The following is a 17,170-nucleotide window of genomic DNA, read 5'->3' on the forward strand; positions in this document are numbered from 1 at the left end:
GAGAGCTCTGCATCGCTGCCAGTGCTGCTTAGCTTGCCACGATGTCCAAACAGGAAATGAGATTCAAACTGGCCAGACAGGAAAAGGAATTCAAATTTTCCCGGGGCTTTTCCTGTGTGGCTGGTCAGAGCATCCGAGCTCGGACTGCTGTCCAGAGCGTCAACAGAGTGGTGCACTGTGGGATAGCTCCCAGAGCTATTGGCATCGAATTCCATCCACACCTAGCCTAATTCGACATGGCCATGTCGAATTTAGCGCTACTCCCCTCGTCGGGGAGGAGTACAGAAATTGAACTAAAGAGACCTCTATGTCGAACTAAATAGCTTCATTGTGTGGACAGGTGCAGGGTTAATTCGAATTAACGCTGCTAAATTCGACATAAATTCCTAGTGTAGACCAGGCCTAAGAGATACACTCTAGGAATTTTTGGGGAAGTTCTCTGACCTGTATTATACAGGAGATCAGGCTAGATGATCACAATTGTCCCTTCTAGCCTTGGAATCTATAAATAAAAGCAATTTGTCACTAGGAGTATATTTATATAAGTATGTAGTATGTTACAAGGACAAAAAATAAATTTTTATCTTAAGTAGTATATTACTCTATATTTGTTTCTTTCAAAATAATGGAAAGGCTGGGACTTTTTTCAAAGAAATATCACCTGTTATACAGCATTTTCAATTATCTGCAAGAAAATATAAAATCATTGATGGTAAAGTTTTCAGATGATGAAAACAATTGGTGAAATGGTAAATATATATAAGGTCAGTTCTACAAAGCAATATGGATACTGGGTAAGCTGGGCTCATTTGAATGTGTGTTTTTAATAAAGTCAAATAAAAGATCATACATCTAAGAACAAAAAGTGTAGGTATTGTATTCCCCAGGCTTCCTTCAGCATCTAACTGCCTGCCACAGCTACCAACTTTTGTGCAGCTTTTGGTAAATTGAAGGTTATGGTTATATACAAATTACTTGCAAATATGTAAATTATGCAGTGAGATAATTTGTATCTTTGCAAATAATTTGTATAAAGTTTCACAAATGGAACTGAACAAAACTTGACAGCTCTGCAAAAATAAGTTGGAATGAAAGGTGAACAAAGGGGTAAATTTAAGCTGAATATCAGAGAAGATTTCCTAATTACAAGGATAATTAGTCTGTGGAGTAAACTTCTTTAGGGAGTGGTGAGAACCCCTACACTTCAGTAATGGTATAACTGGACTAGGTATGAGTGGAAAATGTACTACAGTGAGGAATCTTGCATTAACTTTGGTGTGTGAAAAGATATAATAAACAAAAAACTATATGAAAAGGCTGCAAAGTAAAACACTCAAAAAATAGGAAATTCTACCTTTTGTGCATTTGGACTGTGATGTCTGTTACACCTCTATATAACATGGCCTGCTATAACACGAATTCGGATATAATGCGGTAAAGCAGTGCTCCGGGGGGGCGAGGTTTGTGCACTCCGGTGGATCAAAGCAAGTTCGATATAACACAGTTTCACCTATAACGCGGTAAGATTTTTTGGCTCCTGAAAACAGTGTTATATCAGGGTAGAGGTGTACTATATGTATGTAAAGCATCTAGCACTATGGGGCCTAATTTCACCAGTGGAATACAAAGGGATGATGATGATGTGACATAGATGTCAAATATTTAAATTTTAGGAGACCTATGAAAAAACTGAAAGGAGATGCAGAGGGATTCTTTGCTGAATGACTCCTAAATATTTTCCAATTGCACAGTGCTGTATAATGGGCCAAATTCATTACTACTGTAAATGTTCAAGTCAGTGCAGTTACACCAGTGATGAGTTTAGCCCAGCTTGACTTTCTCTCTCAAAATGTGAGTAACGATTGGAAAGTGCACAGCTTTTGATAACATGTTCTTCTTTTAGAATGAGGAATAGATTATTAGAAGAGGAAAAGGGGAAAACAGGTCAGTTTTATTTAATAAATCCCTTATCTCTTTATAGTTATGAATTATAGGTATTATTTTGTGAAAGAATGAGAGCCTTTGTTGAATTCTTTTACATCTTGGGTAGGAATGTGCATCACTGTAGCTGGCACATCCAAGAGTCTGTTCAGTCAATCCAGGATATTGGGTGAGGTGTGTTTTATAGAGAAGTGCTGCATTCAGAAAGGCAATAGTTTCTAGGCATTTATATTTGAATCAGATGTTAGAGAGGCCCAAAGCACTGTTAAACTCATAAATGGTTCTGGCAGAAAATACATCAAGATGCCTTTGCTCAGATGTACTAATCCAACAACTGCATTTTAAAAAAATCTATTTGAGATACAGTTCCTCTCTCATACATTTTGTGTCCTGATATGAATAAAAAGTATTAACTGGATAGCTATTGCATTATTGTGCCATGCACTTTGAAAGCTTTCTAAATCTACTCCACTTAGCTGTTAAATTTCATATCATGGGAAAAAATTGCAGTGGAATTTTTTTTAATGATTAGAGTGGACACTTTGTCTCTTTTGCATAGGTCCCTGAAGTAGTAATTTTCATACTGGATTTTAGTGTCCATCTCCATATACCAAATAGGTCAGACAATGCCAATGGGATCAATGGAAAAGAGATTTTTATTAATGAGAGATTCAAAAAGAGTGGCAATTAGCCACGTGAGCAGGACTATTTTATCATTAACCATTAGTAGAGAACTGGCTGAGTTGATTCTGAGTGGAATTTGGCCTCTCCCCCTTCTCAAAACAGTATTTCCCGATTGTGGGTTATAGTGCTGTAGGTTCTGGTTTTAATTATGAAATGCTTAGTGAAATCCACCATGCACTGCTCCTGTACTGAGCAGCCTTCACAAAGAGAACATAACTACTAAATGCAATGAAGTGCACATAACATGAAAATGAAGAAGTCTGTTCTTCTAGTTCAGGGACACTCCTAGGACTTGTAGTCTACTGAGCCCTAGAACAGCTGAGTTGTGCCTGGGGCATGACTTGGAATAGACAGCAAGATGATTCTAAGCTATTTTTCCACTCTTTTTATCCTCATCCTGACTAGAGGCCAAACCAGGGCCCAGTATAGCTTAGAGCAGCCTAAGGGCTACTCTAACTTACGCTGACTAGAGCAGTCCCCTAGACATCAGTGATCATTGGAGAGCACTGTCTCTGGCCATCTCATGCTCATGGCCCACACAGGAATGCCCCCTTCCACCTGGGTGAGGGGAAGGAAATGGTGGGTGGTATGGACCAGCTCTCTTCATCCCCTAGAAATGCTGGAGCACAAAAGAGACAGAGACAGGAACCAGAATCAGGCCTGTTGTGGTGGCAATGATGATGTTGTTGTTTAATATTTGTATTGCGGTAGTGCCTAGAGGCCCCGATCAACTATGAGGACCACATTGTGCTAAGTGCTGTATATCTGTATAATGAAAAGACTGTCCCTGCTTCACTTATTGTTTCTAACTATAAAGCAAGATGGCTGGTTTATACAGCAAACAGAAGGGGAGACCACAAGGTAACAGCAAGGTGGTTATGACTGAGGCTACGTTTTAGTCAAGGGTATTTTTAGTAAAAGTCATGGACAGATCATGGGCGGTAAGCAAAAATTCACAGCCCGTGACCTGTCCATGACTTTTACTATATATCCCTGACTAAAACTTGGGGGGAAGGGGGTGGCTTTGGGGAGGTGGCCCTAGGGGTGCCACAGTTGCTGGGGGGACAACGTGGGGAGCGGTGGGGGTGCTGAGGGAGTGCAGGTGCTAAGGTGGGGTGTGGCCTGTGGAAGTGTCACAGGTGCTCCGGGGGTGGGGGTGCTCAGGTGCTGAGGGGGCATGACTGGGGAAAGGCCGCAGGTGCTTGGGGAGGGAGTTGCGGACCGGGGGGCACCACAGGTGCTTGGGGGTGGGGGATTGGCAGGGCTGGGTCAGGTTCCCTCCCCAGCCCTGGGAAGGGGGACCCCAGCTACTAGCTCCACATGCTGCCTCCGCTCTGCCCCAAGCCCCAGTTCTGCAGCTCCCATTGGCTGGGAACCGCAGCCAATGGGAGCTGTGGAGGCGGTGCCTGTGAGTTGAGGCAGAACGTGGAGTTAGGAGCTGAGGGAGGGGAGTTCCTGTCCCCCTTCCGGGGAGCCCCCCCAGGTAAGCACTGCCCTGCACCCCAGTCCCCAACTCTGAGCGCCCCCTCCCAAATCTGCTGGGTTGTGGGGAGGCCTGAGACTGCCCCAGCAGCAGCAGCCGATACAACTGGCCCAGGGGCTGCCTGAGCTGCTCAGGTGGCTCCCAGGCCAGCTGCTCCAGGCTGCTGCAAAAGTCACAGAGATCACAGAAAGTCACTGAATCTGTGACTTTTGTGACCTCCATGACAAACATGGAGCCTTAGTTATGATTAGTGTAGTAAGTAGTAGCTATAGTGCCTAATCATTGGCCTCTACCACCTGCAAGGGTTCAGGATTTGAACCTGTGCAAATAATGGACGTTTCAGTTTGTTGTCAATTTAAAAAAAAATGTTTCAGACCTAAATTTTTGGCAAATAGAAAAGTCAAAAAAGTTTTGTTTTGAGTCTAATGAATTTTTTGAAGTTTGTTTTCAACCAAAACAAATTTGTGAAATCAATCCGAATTCACAAAATGTTTTGGTGGTGTTGTGGTGTTTAGATGCTGCTTGTATTATTAGAACTGGGAGCACTGGTTGTTGGGAGTCTGAAAGGACAGAAAACAGGAAGGAGGCGGGAGGAGTTGAGGAGGCTGAGTGAGAGTTACAGAGGGTGCAGCAGCAGCTTGGTAAAGAGGTTTCCACTGTAAAAATAAAGTCCTGTTGAAGCTTGTTAGTACCTTGCCTGCTTGATACAACAGTTGTCAAAACTTTTTTTCCACTAAATGCATTAAAAAAAACCAAATAGTTGAAACATTCCAGCCAGCTCTACTTGTGACCTTCATCACCACAGAACAGATCTCTTTCATATGAGACCTCTCCATGATTACCCTTTTAGTTTTTTAAAATAAAAATAAATAAATGATCTTAATCATTTAATAGTTGTCCTGTGGTCATGTTCCTCTTATTAGCTAATGTTTCCCTTTATTGAAGAAGCCCCGTTCAACCAATAGCTGCCCTCTTCTAGAATGTTACTTAATATATAACATGCCTCTTTCTATTTCAAACACACAACCACTCACTGTTGCTGTATTCTTTTATCCCTTAAGTTCTTTTTCAGAAAGTTTAAATCTGAGTAAGCACATAAGGATTACTTTTAGACATTGAACTATTCTACTGCTTGATAGCTCCTGGAAATTATTCTTTCCAACTTCTCAGCATATAGATATTCGTAATCAGCTGTTGTTCCCACTCTGTTCTGAAGAGAGTATGCACACAGCATATATAGTCCAGGCTTACTGCTTACCCGGGGTTTGCTTGACTTCATTGATAATTTAAGGAAAAAGCCATGGATGATGTTTCTCACCCATGTAGGCTGCTTTTAGGGTTTTTTCTGAGTCCCAGCTCTGTGTTCCCTCTGCCTCAGAGAGACACTCAAATCTCTTCTATTATCCTGCTTGGAGTTACCAATATCTACCTTCCAGCATTAGTCAGCAGAAATTACTTTGCATATTTGTGCAAAGTTCTAGCTCCTGAGCTTAAGGTCACTCATCAGAAGAATCTGTTGGCAGTTCTATGGAAATTGTCACCCTGTAGCAGCTGCAAACAGCAAAGATTTTTAGAATATGGCTAGGAGCATAATGAAACCCAGGTCTCCAGAAGTGGAAGGCTAGTGTGTTAACTTAAATCCCATAGAGGAGAGACAATAATTGACTCATAAGCTCAGTGGGCTTTTTCAGTTGCAAAGTCATATTAATGAGCACATAAGAAACTTTAGACCTTGAAGTTTAGCCATGGCTTTGTGACAGAGTTGAGAATAGCTCTCTTTAACTATATGTTCAAATTCCAGTAGGATTGATTTAGTCCTTCAGCCTTCCAGTGTCAATAAATGGAGTCCAATACCTCTTGCGTGAAGCTTTAGTACCTCTTTTTAGTATTCTGTGTGGCTTCTGAAGCTTCCGTGACATCTTTTAATAAGAAAAGGGATCCTTAGCTTCCCAAATCCCTTTCCGCTATTGTTGGGCAACCTGCTGTCTGCCTGACTGCCATACGTGCTCTGGGAGGTGCCCGCCTTCTCTGGCGAATTGGCATTGCATGGCTGTAAAGTGCCTGGAGATCCTTCCAAATAAAAGGTGTTAAATACATGTACTTTATTCATGAGCAGGTAAAAGATATGACCTCACTCACCTTGTCTCTCGAATACCCTTTTGGTGTCTTTCCCCAACATTATCCATACAGTACTCTATTTTAAAAAATAAAGCACTTTCCAGTTTTTAGGATTTTAAGTCCCAAAACTATGGGCCAAATCAATTCCTGTTTAATTCCACTCCATGTGAATGGAATTCAGCTAGTGATGACTATGACTCAAAGGGTCAAAGGACCAAGTAAATCTTGACATTAAAAGTTCAGATTTAGCCACTGATAATGTAATATTGGGAATCTTCTGTGGACAATGCTAGCACCATAAACTGAACTCTCTATTGATCCACTACTCACTTACACAATCCTTGTGTCACCTTAATACATTGGCTCACTTTTGATCAATCTCTTTCCTGGCATAATGTTGTAAGTAATTGAAGCTGGCTTTATTTTTTGTAAACATTAGTAAGTCTCATCATCACTGTGGTTGTGCATTGTCTGAGTGAGGAATTTGTTTCTATCAAAAAGAAGGAATTGAGCTACATCTTTAAAACTGTTACTTGGGCATGCACTAAAATTTTCAACAAGTAGCACTTGAGCATCAATTAATTAAAGCTTATATGGTGCTATGAAAATGTAAAGTGCTGCATGATTGCTGAATGCTACTGGGAGCACAGAAATTATTGAATGTCCAAACACAAGCCCAATCCAGCCAAAATAAATCTCTCTGGAGGATTTCCCATCTCTCACTGTCCTATGGGTGGGGGACAGTGCCTTCCTAATTTGCTTCTAGAACAGGGGGAGTCTATTTTTTTTGTCAAGGTCCAAATTTCTTGGTCAAGATACAGTCAAGGTCCAGACTCCAGAGAAACATTTTTCACACTGCAATAACAGTAATGATAATAAGTAAATAAAAATATTTCAGGGTCCATTCAAAAGTATCTGGTGATCCGCATTCGGCCAACAGTCCACCTATTGACTACCCCTATTCTAGAACCTGTATCTCCAAACATTCAGCCCCCTTTAGATATTGAGCCAATGACAACCTGTGCATATGGGCTTTACACGGTCTTGTTTGTTTTACCCTCACAAACCAACCATATGTTTGTTAACCTTGAATATTGCAAACTGACATATTCTGAAGCATTACAATGGATGGTCACAAATCTATACGTCAATGGAAGCATGGATAAATGGATGTCAGAGACTCTTCTTTTACATGAGATATTTTATATAAATCAGTGGCAAACATCCAGTGTTTGAAAAGGAGTGCGTAGAGGGTGGTTAGGAGGCTGGAAGGGATTTGAAGATCTGTTGAGCCACTCACTTTCAAATCTCTCCTTAATACTTTCCTTTGCTGTAATGCATACAAATCACTCCCAACTGGCATTGACCTAGATGATGACTTCTATCTTTCTCCTCAATTCTGTTCATTTTCTTATATCATCTTTTTGCTTTAGCCTCCTCTTGCATACTATTTGAACTGTAGATTATGAACTTACTGGGACAGGAATTGTCCTCTGTTGCATGACATCTCTGTACAGCATCTAGCACAATGGTGCCCTGATCCTTGTCTGGGATTGCTAGGCACTGTCATAATACAAATAATAAATAATAATAATTCCACCATGGTTGTGGGGAAGGACAGACAGAAGTCTAGAAGAAGCTACTTTGGTGGGAGTAGCGGTATTGAGGAGAGATAGGAGGACAGATGGTGAAAGATATAGAAAAGAGAGCAGGAAGCCCAAAGAGCCTTTCGGCAGTGTGAGCCTTGAAGAGGACCATAGCCTCTTTGTAACAGAGGGGCAATAGTAGCTTATGTATGTGGCTTGGGTTGTTGATGTGCAACAAGTTAGCTCAGTGCAGTAATGCCCACAGGCCGGAAGAGCTGTAGCCTGCACATGCAGGACAGTAGGGGAGGAAATAGGCCAGCTCTGCTGCTCAGGCCATGTATCAGCCCACCCAACAATTGTCCTGTTGCCTTGTTTCCTATCTATATGAATTAAATTTTAAAAAAAGAGCTGAACTGTACAGTTCCTGAGAAAATTGCATAACAGCGTCTCGAAAGACAAAACACAATGTACTCTCCTCTTCTGCAAGGACAATGTGACACTTCCATACTCTTTCTAGTTTTGACTCAGACTACTGTGTCCAAGAGAGGTTAATTTGAAGTTTTATTTTTAAGGGAAAAATGAAATTGCAATACTTTGGGGGAATGTATTAGTAGTAATAGCTAGACGTTACAGACTTGAGCGCATGTGCTTTAAGAATATCTGTAAACCAGGCTTCACATTTTTCTCTACAGAATGAATAGGGGGATATCTCCAGCCCCAACCTACCAAATTGTTATTTAATTCCTATTTTGGGCTTAAAGTAGCTTTAGGAAAATGATTAAAATGACTAAGCCAAAAAAAATAATGTAAAAGTACAGCTGTCAAGAAAAACAAAGAAAGTAAATAGAAATACTTACTATAAAATTTCCTTTTTCCTCTCCTATGGTACACAATACTTATCTATCTCCTTATATAGCATCCATTATCACAGTAGCTGCATGCATCTCGAGTATTTAATTTGAAATAATGATATCTCCCTACCTTCCCTGTAAATAGGCGTAAATTGCTTGCTAAGATTATAGGGGTGGTTTTTTAAGGTTTTGTGTGTGTGTGTGAGAGAGAGAGAGAATGAACTTTTAGCGGGAAAGCTAAGTCAAAGGTTAAGTTTTGCATTTATTTCTGAAAGTGGAAAGGACCATAATCATTCTTGCCTCTTCTGGTAGGGAATTCCAAAGTCTCTCGCAACTCCAGTGCTATTTTTTAACAATTTAATAGTTCCAGTGGAACATAGGAACTGTTATTGGAAGTCATGGTTGCAGAAGGAGAGGCAACCTTTCAGGTGCTTAGGATCAGTTCCATAGTGGGCTACAAATATCAGGAGAGAGGCTAATGGGAAACCAGAGGAGAGAGCAGAACACCAGGGTGATGTGCTCACAGTAATCTATGTCACTAAAAAGATGGGTTAATGTGCTTTGTACCAACTAGAGCTTTCTTATTGTCTGTAGTTTCATTCCTAATATGAATGAATCAAGCTTGGAGGTCATGAATGCATGCCTGGCTGTGGCCAGATCCCTGTCTAATAGAATGGGACTCAGTATTGCTGGATGGAAGTAGGAATTTTTGTTGTTATGGATGTTTGGGCACCTCTTGCAATGAGAAGTCCCAAAGGATCCCAAGGCTGAAGGCCAACTTGAGAATCTGAGGGTAAAGATCCTGCATAGCAGGGGCAATTATAGAGACACAAGTACTTTAAAGTGCTTTCTTTCCCAGTAGTGTCATCTCAGTCTTGCCTGTGTTCTGCTTTAGCCAGATTCTCCCTTCTGGCCTTAGACTATATGAATCTTCATTGAGGTGCTGAGAAAGCTGGAAGAGGGTGCTGCTTGCATTTGACATATGGGGTATTGATGTATTGCAACCCATGCTCTCTCACCATCTCCCCCAACAGTTTTAGATAGAAATTGATTAGGGTGGTGTTGAGGACTAAGCCTTGTGGCACTCCAAATAAAAGGGCTCAGGAGGTACAGGGACGGCTGCTTGTAATGACTCAAGCCATTTCAGGGCCCTTTCATTTATCTGCATGGCTTCTTGATAATGGGATTGACTTCCTTACGCTAACCACTAGACCACTCTAATGCTGTTGGGGGCTTTCCCTAGTCTTGCCAAATCCTGCATGCTTGTCTACTAGTAGCATCAGCAAAAGGTCTGTGCAAAGGTCTGCTTTGTTACTGAACAGGGAAGTCCACATATTATTTTAGGTGTGCCACACTAAAATGGTGGCTAACTGTTTTATATTATTTGATAAATGTATTGGAGAATTGTAATTTAGAGAATATTCCCCATTATATTATAACCAACTGAGGTTGATATTTTCACTTTAGGCAGATTGATGGTCTTTCTTCAAGAGAAACAAATCTGGTTCAATATGAATTCCATTATTCAGGATAGTGAGCTCTCTCCTGTTCCATGATAAGTGCATTACCATATTTCCAGAAGAATCTGCTGCCACATTTGAAGTTTCTATGGGAAGACCTGTAGGACTGTGGTGTCTGTTGGGTCAGGGAACATAATAGCATAAAGGTCCATGATCAGGAGAGCCCAAAGCAAACATACAGTGTTTGAAAATTCCTATTAAAAACTAGAAGCAGCAAAGAATCCTGTGGCACCTTATAGACTAACAGACTTTTGCAGCATGAGCTTTCGTGGGTGAATACCCACTTCTTCGGATGCAAAACTAATTAAGTAGTACTGAATACTTAAATTACCACACTAAGTATAAATTCTAAATTAGTCCACATTGCTTATATAGATCAGAGAGGTTAAAAGAAAAGTTGCAACTACCTATCACCTGAATGCCTGATCAGGGGTTATATTGGAGGTGAGTCATGCTCTGTGCACAAATTCAAGACTTTGCCACAATCACAAGATAGCTGGATATTTTTTTCTTTAAATGATCAGAAAAGTTAGTTAGTCATTGACATTTAAATTGCCATCATAATGCTTTAGAGTTAATACTCCACTGAGATGAATGAGGCTGTTTAGCTCCTCCCAAATCTATTTTTGATTGCCTCTGTAGAAAAAGACAACACTGGGGGTTGGACTTGGAACTGCTCACATTTAATGATGGTGTTCTAGCATAGGTTTCTATTAGCAAGAAGATATTGGGCTGCTGGCACTTGTACTTATTCTCTACACCAATATTGACTTGGGACTCTTAATACATTCCATGGCGTACCTGAGCCCATTTATCCACTGACGCTTTAAAAACTCCCACACCCCTATCTGTATCTATGCTGGTTATGTGATATGTATGTTACTTGCAATCCCCCACAACCCAAGCCCGACCCCAGATGTACAGTACCTTCCCTCTTAACTTGTGTAAATTTGATTTTAAACATTAACTTTAATAACATTTTTATATCTGTTATGTGGATGAGTCTTGGGCTGTCATTCTGATACTTTTCACCAGCACTTAAGAAATATTGTGCGTATTCCAATCCTTGTACTCCATGTTAGTGATTAGCAGTCAGTCATTTGTGTGACTAGCAGTCTTCATCAGTGTATCATATAGTTCAGAACTATTTGATTAAAAAAGCAGACATGTCTCCTATGGAGTCTGCAGTGTAATCTTGTGAGGCAAGGGGACTTGAAGAAAAAGTAAACAGTCCTTGCTGTAGTGCAGATATTTTTGGTTTTGAACAGCAGAGACAACTGGCATTTCAATCACTTAGCATCAGCTATGAAGTGGCTACCAGACCCCAAATTAAGCTAAAATCGAATGCAGTATGAGGAAATGTCATACCTTGGGGACTGAGAGAACCTGAACATTCACTGAAATGTTGTTATGAACAGAGGAGGAATTAAATTACAAGAGCAGGTTGCTTATGTGCTCTGGCAGTTTTAGAAATTGCACATTACTCTTTCAGTAACCTCTTGAGCTCGAGTCCATAAATGTTACATGATAAAAGATGTTGTATTCTGAAAAGGTAAAATTTTTCTTTAAGTGCATTTCAGGGCCCACAAAAGTTAGGGGCTGAAAGCAGCAATTTGGGCCAGGCATAGGAGACACAGCTTCCCCATGCAACACCAGGGCCGCCCAGAGGGGGGGGCAAAGGGGGCAATTTGCCCCGGGCCCCAGGCTCCGCAGGGGCCCCCAAGAGAAGAGCGGAGGCTCCCGCCTCCGCCCCTCTCCTGGAGCCTCAGCGTCTCCAGCGGGGCCCCTGAGCCCCGCCCCGCTCAGAGCGGCGTGGGGAGGGGGCGGGGCAGCTGCCTCCACTCGGCATGGAGCTCACAGCCCCGCCCCCTCACCACGCGGCTCTGAGCGGGACGGAGCTCAGGCCCCGCCGGAGACGCGCTCGGTAAGAGGCCGGGGCCGGGACTGGGGCGGGGGCGGGACCGGTGGCGGGGGGGAGGAGCGGGACCCGCCGGGGCCGGGGGCGGGGGCGGAACCGGGGGGGGGGGAGCGGGACCCGCCGGGGGCGGGGCCGGGGCCGGGACTGGGACTGGGACCGGGGGCAGAGGGGGGGGATCGGGACCGGCCGCCGCCGCCGCCGAAGCGCAGCCCGGTCTTCGGCGGCGGGGGGCCCCTTCTGTTCCGGGACCCGCCGCCTAAGGGCCCGGAAGGCCCGCGGCGGGGACCCCCCCCCGCCACTGAATTACCGCCGAAGACCGGGCTGCGCTTCGGCGGCGGTCCCACTTCGGCGGTAATTCGGCGGCGGGGGGCTCCCGCCGCGGGTCTTCGGGGCACTTTGGCGGCGGGTCCCGGAACGGAAGTTCCTCCCCGCCGCCGAAGACCCCGGGCCCCCGGAATCCTCTGGGCGGCCCTGTGCAACACCATTGCATTTCAATCCTTCTTTCTCTTATTTTATAAGAATTGAATTATGCCAAACTGTGTGATAGTTTTGAAATATGGGCAGATGATAAGATCACCACATTCATGTATTTTATTATCTAAATCAAGAGTTGAATCCAAGTCTCCAAAGAGGATATTTATTGGAGAGCCTCACCAATTACACCACCTAGCCCTCCAAAGGAGATTTAATTAGAATTTAATTACTAGATAACCTAATAACTACACTTTTAAAATCCCATGGAATAATTAATGTGCCTAACAGTTAAAATACAGCAAGTGGCCCAGTGTTATGAAGATAGCATGGCCATCTGCATGTCGCTGAGTGGACATGAACAGTGAATACTAAGCATGTCTTCGGGATTGCCAATAATTAGTTGTGCCAGCAGCAGCACAGCCAGCTGGTTATTTGTGGGGAAAGTATTGGGGTGGGGAGAAGAGAGCTAAAGCTGCCAATAGAAGAAAAATAAGAGTGAGATTAAAAAGGTGGTGGGTAGGTCAGTTCAGAATGCTTGTGGCTTTCAATAGCCTGCCTGGGCACAAGAATGGAGCAGGCTGACAGAGCAGTGGGATGGTAACTAAAACAAAGCTAGTTCAGTAGGTCTAAATTTAAATGTACCAATCTTGACAACATCCCTTGAAACGTGACTTGTCAGCAATGTGTCTCAGAGTAAAATATCTGGGCTGGATCCTCAGCCAGGAAGTACTCCCACAGCTAAGAAAGTGCAAAGGTGTGGGGAGAGCATTGGAATTGTTGTATCTCAAAGGCCTAAAGAGTTTAAGGTGTTTATAAACTCATCACTGGTCAACATTCAACAGTGATAGATAGGTTTGGCGTTAATTTTAAACAGAGGCCTTGGTTTTACTTGGTTACTTGGCAAACACCCAAAAGCATTCATTCAAATTGAAAATGTGTGGATTAAACTCACAGACTCCCACACAAAGAAGAAGAAAAGTAAAACAAGATTTATATTGAAACTGTAGTTAAGTGATTATACAAAACAAACTTCAGACTTACCAAAGTCCCCTCTCCTATCAGACTTATCAAACTCCCTTTGGAGTTAGAGTATCAGGGTCTCTTATTTTCAGAACAACTTTTCTTTGATGAAAAGGAAAAGGTTAATTTTACTCTCAGCCCTGATGTGAAGGGCATTCACTTATGCAGTTCTTAACAAACAGATGGACAGAAGGTGGAGGAGAGGCAGGATAGAAAAGATGGGTGAAATATGGCTTTTGTTGATGTTTTTGGAATGCTAGACCTCTGGTTAGTTATGAGTGGATGCTTTGGCTGGCACATTGACCACAACATCTGCTGCTTGGACTCTGGTTAGTTACGATTTAGTCAGGGCTGTCATCTGTTTGGATTCCTTCTCCTTAGACAAGGCAGGTTTAGATGAATGCAGCATAGTTGACTTTGGGATTTGATGAAAACCCACATTAGTGAGATAGGATAGGAGGAAAGAAACGGTAGGCAGGAAATAACACAACAAGGGAAGGGAACACAATATAGGATCTTAGGTACCTTTGTGGTGCTGGGAATTAGATATTCTGAGTGGTGGGCTGAAGACTGGATGTCAAGATAATATGATGACTTTCAGCACTTAAATGGGAAGACGAAGTTCCTTAAACAAGAGCAAGGCCAACCAGCCTTCCTCTCAGGAAGTGAGTCCTTTAGAAGAGTTGAGAGGCGTTGAAGTGCTGGCACATTGGGGGATGAACTGTGAGGATGAACTGCCACAAAATCTCTTTTTAAGAACCCCCAAAAGGTGTAAAAGTTGGTGGCATATATCCTCATTGTTTTGTCCACCAGTTAAATCTGTTTTTATAAGGCAAATTTGGCACAGGTAACTTTGTTCCCACATTTTCTCGTTTACCAAGTATAATCTCACCACAGTCCTTGATTTATATCAGGAGGCCATTTGGACTGGACTAATAGTTTCTCTGTCTGGTTTTCTTGAATCTATTACAACGTTCATCGTCGTAAACAACTGACCTATTTTTTGTGGTTATTGTAACATCTTATGAACTTTCACATACTTTTTACAATGGATCTTAAGGTAACTTTGTCGAGCCAATTATCACAACACAGCCCATACGCTTTCTCTGTGCCATCTAAGGAGTCCCCTTCTCAAGGGGATTTTTTAGTCATCGGGAAAGCCGTCCTTATGATAGCTTTGCACCAGTGCAGTAGGGCAAAGCTGCCCTAATGTAGGGGATGATCTAGTTCATTGTTTTGGTGGGGGTTTTTTCATTACTTGTTTTCTATTAAGATAAGTACTGGCACAGTTACAATCTGTAGGTATCAGAGGCTTTATTCTTCTAAAATCTGAAGTACATATGTCAGTGTTCCTTTTAGCCCGGTTTGAATACTGATTCATTATTCAGCTAGTGTAAACTGCGATGCAGAACTGAAAAGAATCCTTGTTTTAAAAATATACATATTAGGCCACATTCATTTCTGGTGTAATTCTATTGAAGTTGAATGATGTACAGGCTTAATAACATGACCTTTGGATCTGGGGGCTTTTTTGTTTGTGAAATGAGAAAAAAAGCAGGATTAAACACCCTTCATCATTTCCCAGTGAGATGATGACTTTTACCACCATTGTGTTTCTGTTTCCAGTGGCACTGCAAAATATACATAGCCCTGTGGCCACTTTCCAGAGCTAATGTACATAATCATTTTAAAGGCAAAGCCTCTCGTTTCTCTGACTTTATTTTCATTTGATTTTTGTGAACAAATATGTGCACATCTTGTCACTGCTTGTTTGCCAGTGATTGAAATTCTGGGACTCCGCACTACAAATTAGAGTAATTTATTTAAGTGGTTTAATTCTTTTAATGTGCTACACTTTAGAATTACATCAGTCTACCATCTCCTTTCTGAGCCTAACATACCATTAAAACAGTCTGAAGAGTGGAGACCTAAGGGGAAAAAAACCTCCAAAAATATCTGTTCCTGAGTTTAATTGAAAAAACAAACAACCCAAAACCCTGAAAAACAACCTAATCATTCCAAGGAGTCCTCTTTGTTTATTTTAAATGATAAATGGAGGGTTTTCTCTGCTTGGTGCAATAACTGTATCCTGGGCTAAATACAGTCAAAGGCCAATGTGTTAATGTGAAATAAAGTCAGAGGCTGAGGTTCATATCAGCACAGTGTAAAGTTATTGCCAAATTTAGAGGAATCCCCCTCCATGTATTATATGAAAATATTTTCTCCCTCCTCTTACTGTTTCCTCCCATTGTTACACCTCAGCAGCTCCCAGGCCTTTGCTACTTAGAAAGGATTAGTCCTGCCCCCCCCACCCTGCTCCCTTAAAAAATAAGTTTTGTAACAGTATATTTAAAAGCTTCTCTCTTCTTTTTCACTACCCGCACTTTCCTATCTCTCGTACTTCTCTCCATCCTCTTATCTTTTTCTTTGCTCTATTTACCCCTCTCTCCAAAAAAGAGGGCCTTTCCCATTTAAAGTGGTCTAATGGCTTAACATTTGGGGCGCTGGTAAGTAAAGGGTAATTTTGGACACTCTCCACCTCCTGCCCACTCTCTCATATGCATGTGTGTACAGACACATGTTCTTCAGGCCTGCTGATACTGAAAGCTACGTGGAGTGTAAAGTTGAGGAGAAACACGGTTGAAAGATTACTGTCTTCACTGAGAGTGGATCAGTCCTTGTGTTAGTTCCTGACAAATGCATTTGGAGTGTTGAGAGCAGGAACCAAAGTGAAGGGATCTGCATATATCCTAACTGAGAAGTAGCAGGCATTATGCAAATTGGAACACCTCCCGTAGCCAATCAGAATGGAGGGATTTTCATAATTGCAATCATAGAACTGCAAGACTCCACATCATCATACAGCTGTGAGACTCCACATCATCTCTGCTCTCTGACTAGCGGACATCGTTTCATTTCAGAATAATTAGTGACAGCCCTCGAGTCCCACATTGTAATTATATTACTTTCTCTATTTGAAATAACAGACTTAATTGAAATGGAAAGAAAAAGCAAAGCATATTGCTGACTTGACTAAAACTGTCACTTGCATTAATCCTTGCTTTGAACATGCACTAAAAATAGAATACAAGCAGCTGACATTTTTCTTTAAAAAGCCCTTTCCATCTATATTTAGAAAATCCTGTGTCAAGCTTCACAGAGATCTTTACACAGATAGTAAGTGTGTCCATAAATAACCCTGTACATCTCCCCTGGTAACAATACATAACACAGTCTGGATTTCTGGGAATTCAACACCCCCTGGCCAGCTGGGTTGTGCTCAACTGTCAGGGCTTCATTTTTAAAGGAAACTTCCCCTAATTGATTCCATATAAATCAGCTTGTCCATTTTTAACTGTATAGATTTTTGTTCTTGTTGTGTTTAATATCATTCTTAGCTCTTATTGTATTAATATTTCTTCCTTTTGGATGAAAGAATATAACTCTATGAAACTAGACTTTTTTTTTAATCAAAAGCCAAATCTGAACCAAAAAAAGAGTTGTGCCAGTGGGCAACAGTTTTTGTCAGTCTGTAGACACATTGTTCTCCATTCATTCTGGGGTCCTGAACATAA

General features: G+C 42.0%; 1 protein-coding gene across 2 annotated transcripts in view; it reads left to right on the plus strand.

Moving 5' to 3' along the window:
- Positions 1–17,170, plus strand: part of KCNK2 (potassium two pore domain channel subfamily K member 2) — a 231,127-nt gene that overhangs the window by 211,799 nt on the left and 2,158 nt on the right. The window lies entirely within an intron of this gene.

This window comes from Mauremys mutica, chromosome 3 (assembly GCF_020497125.1).
Source record: "Mauremys mutica isolate MM-2020 ecotype Southern chromosome 3, ASM2049712v1, whole genome shotgun sequence".
Lineage (NCBI taxonomy): Eukaryota > Metazoa > Chordata > Testudines > Geoemydidae > Mauremys > Mauremys mutica.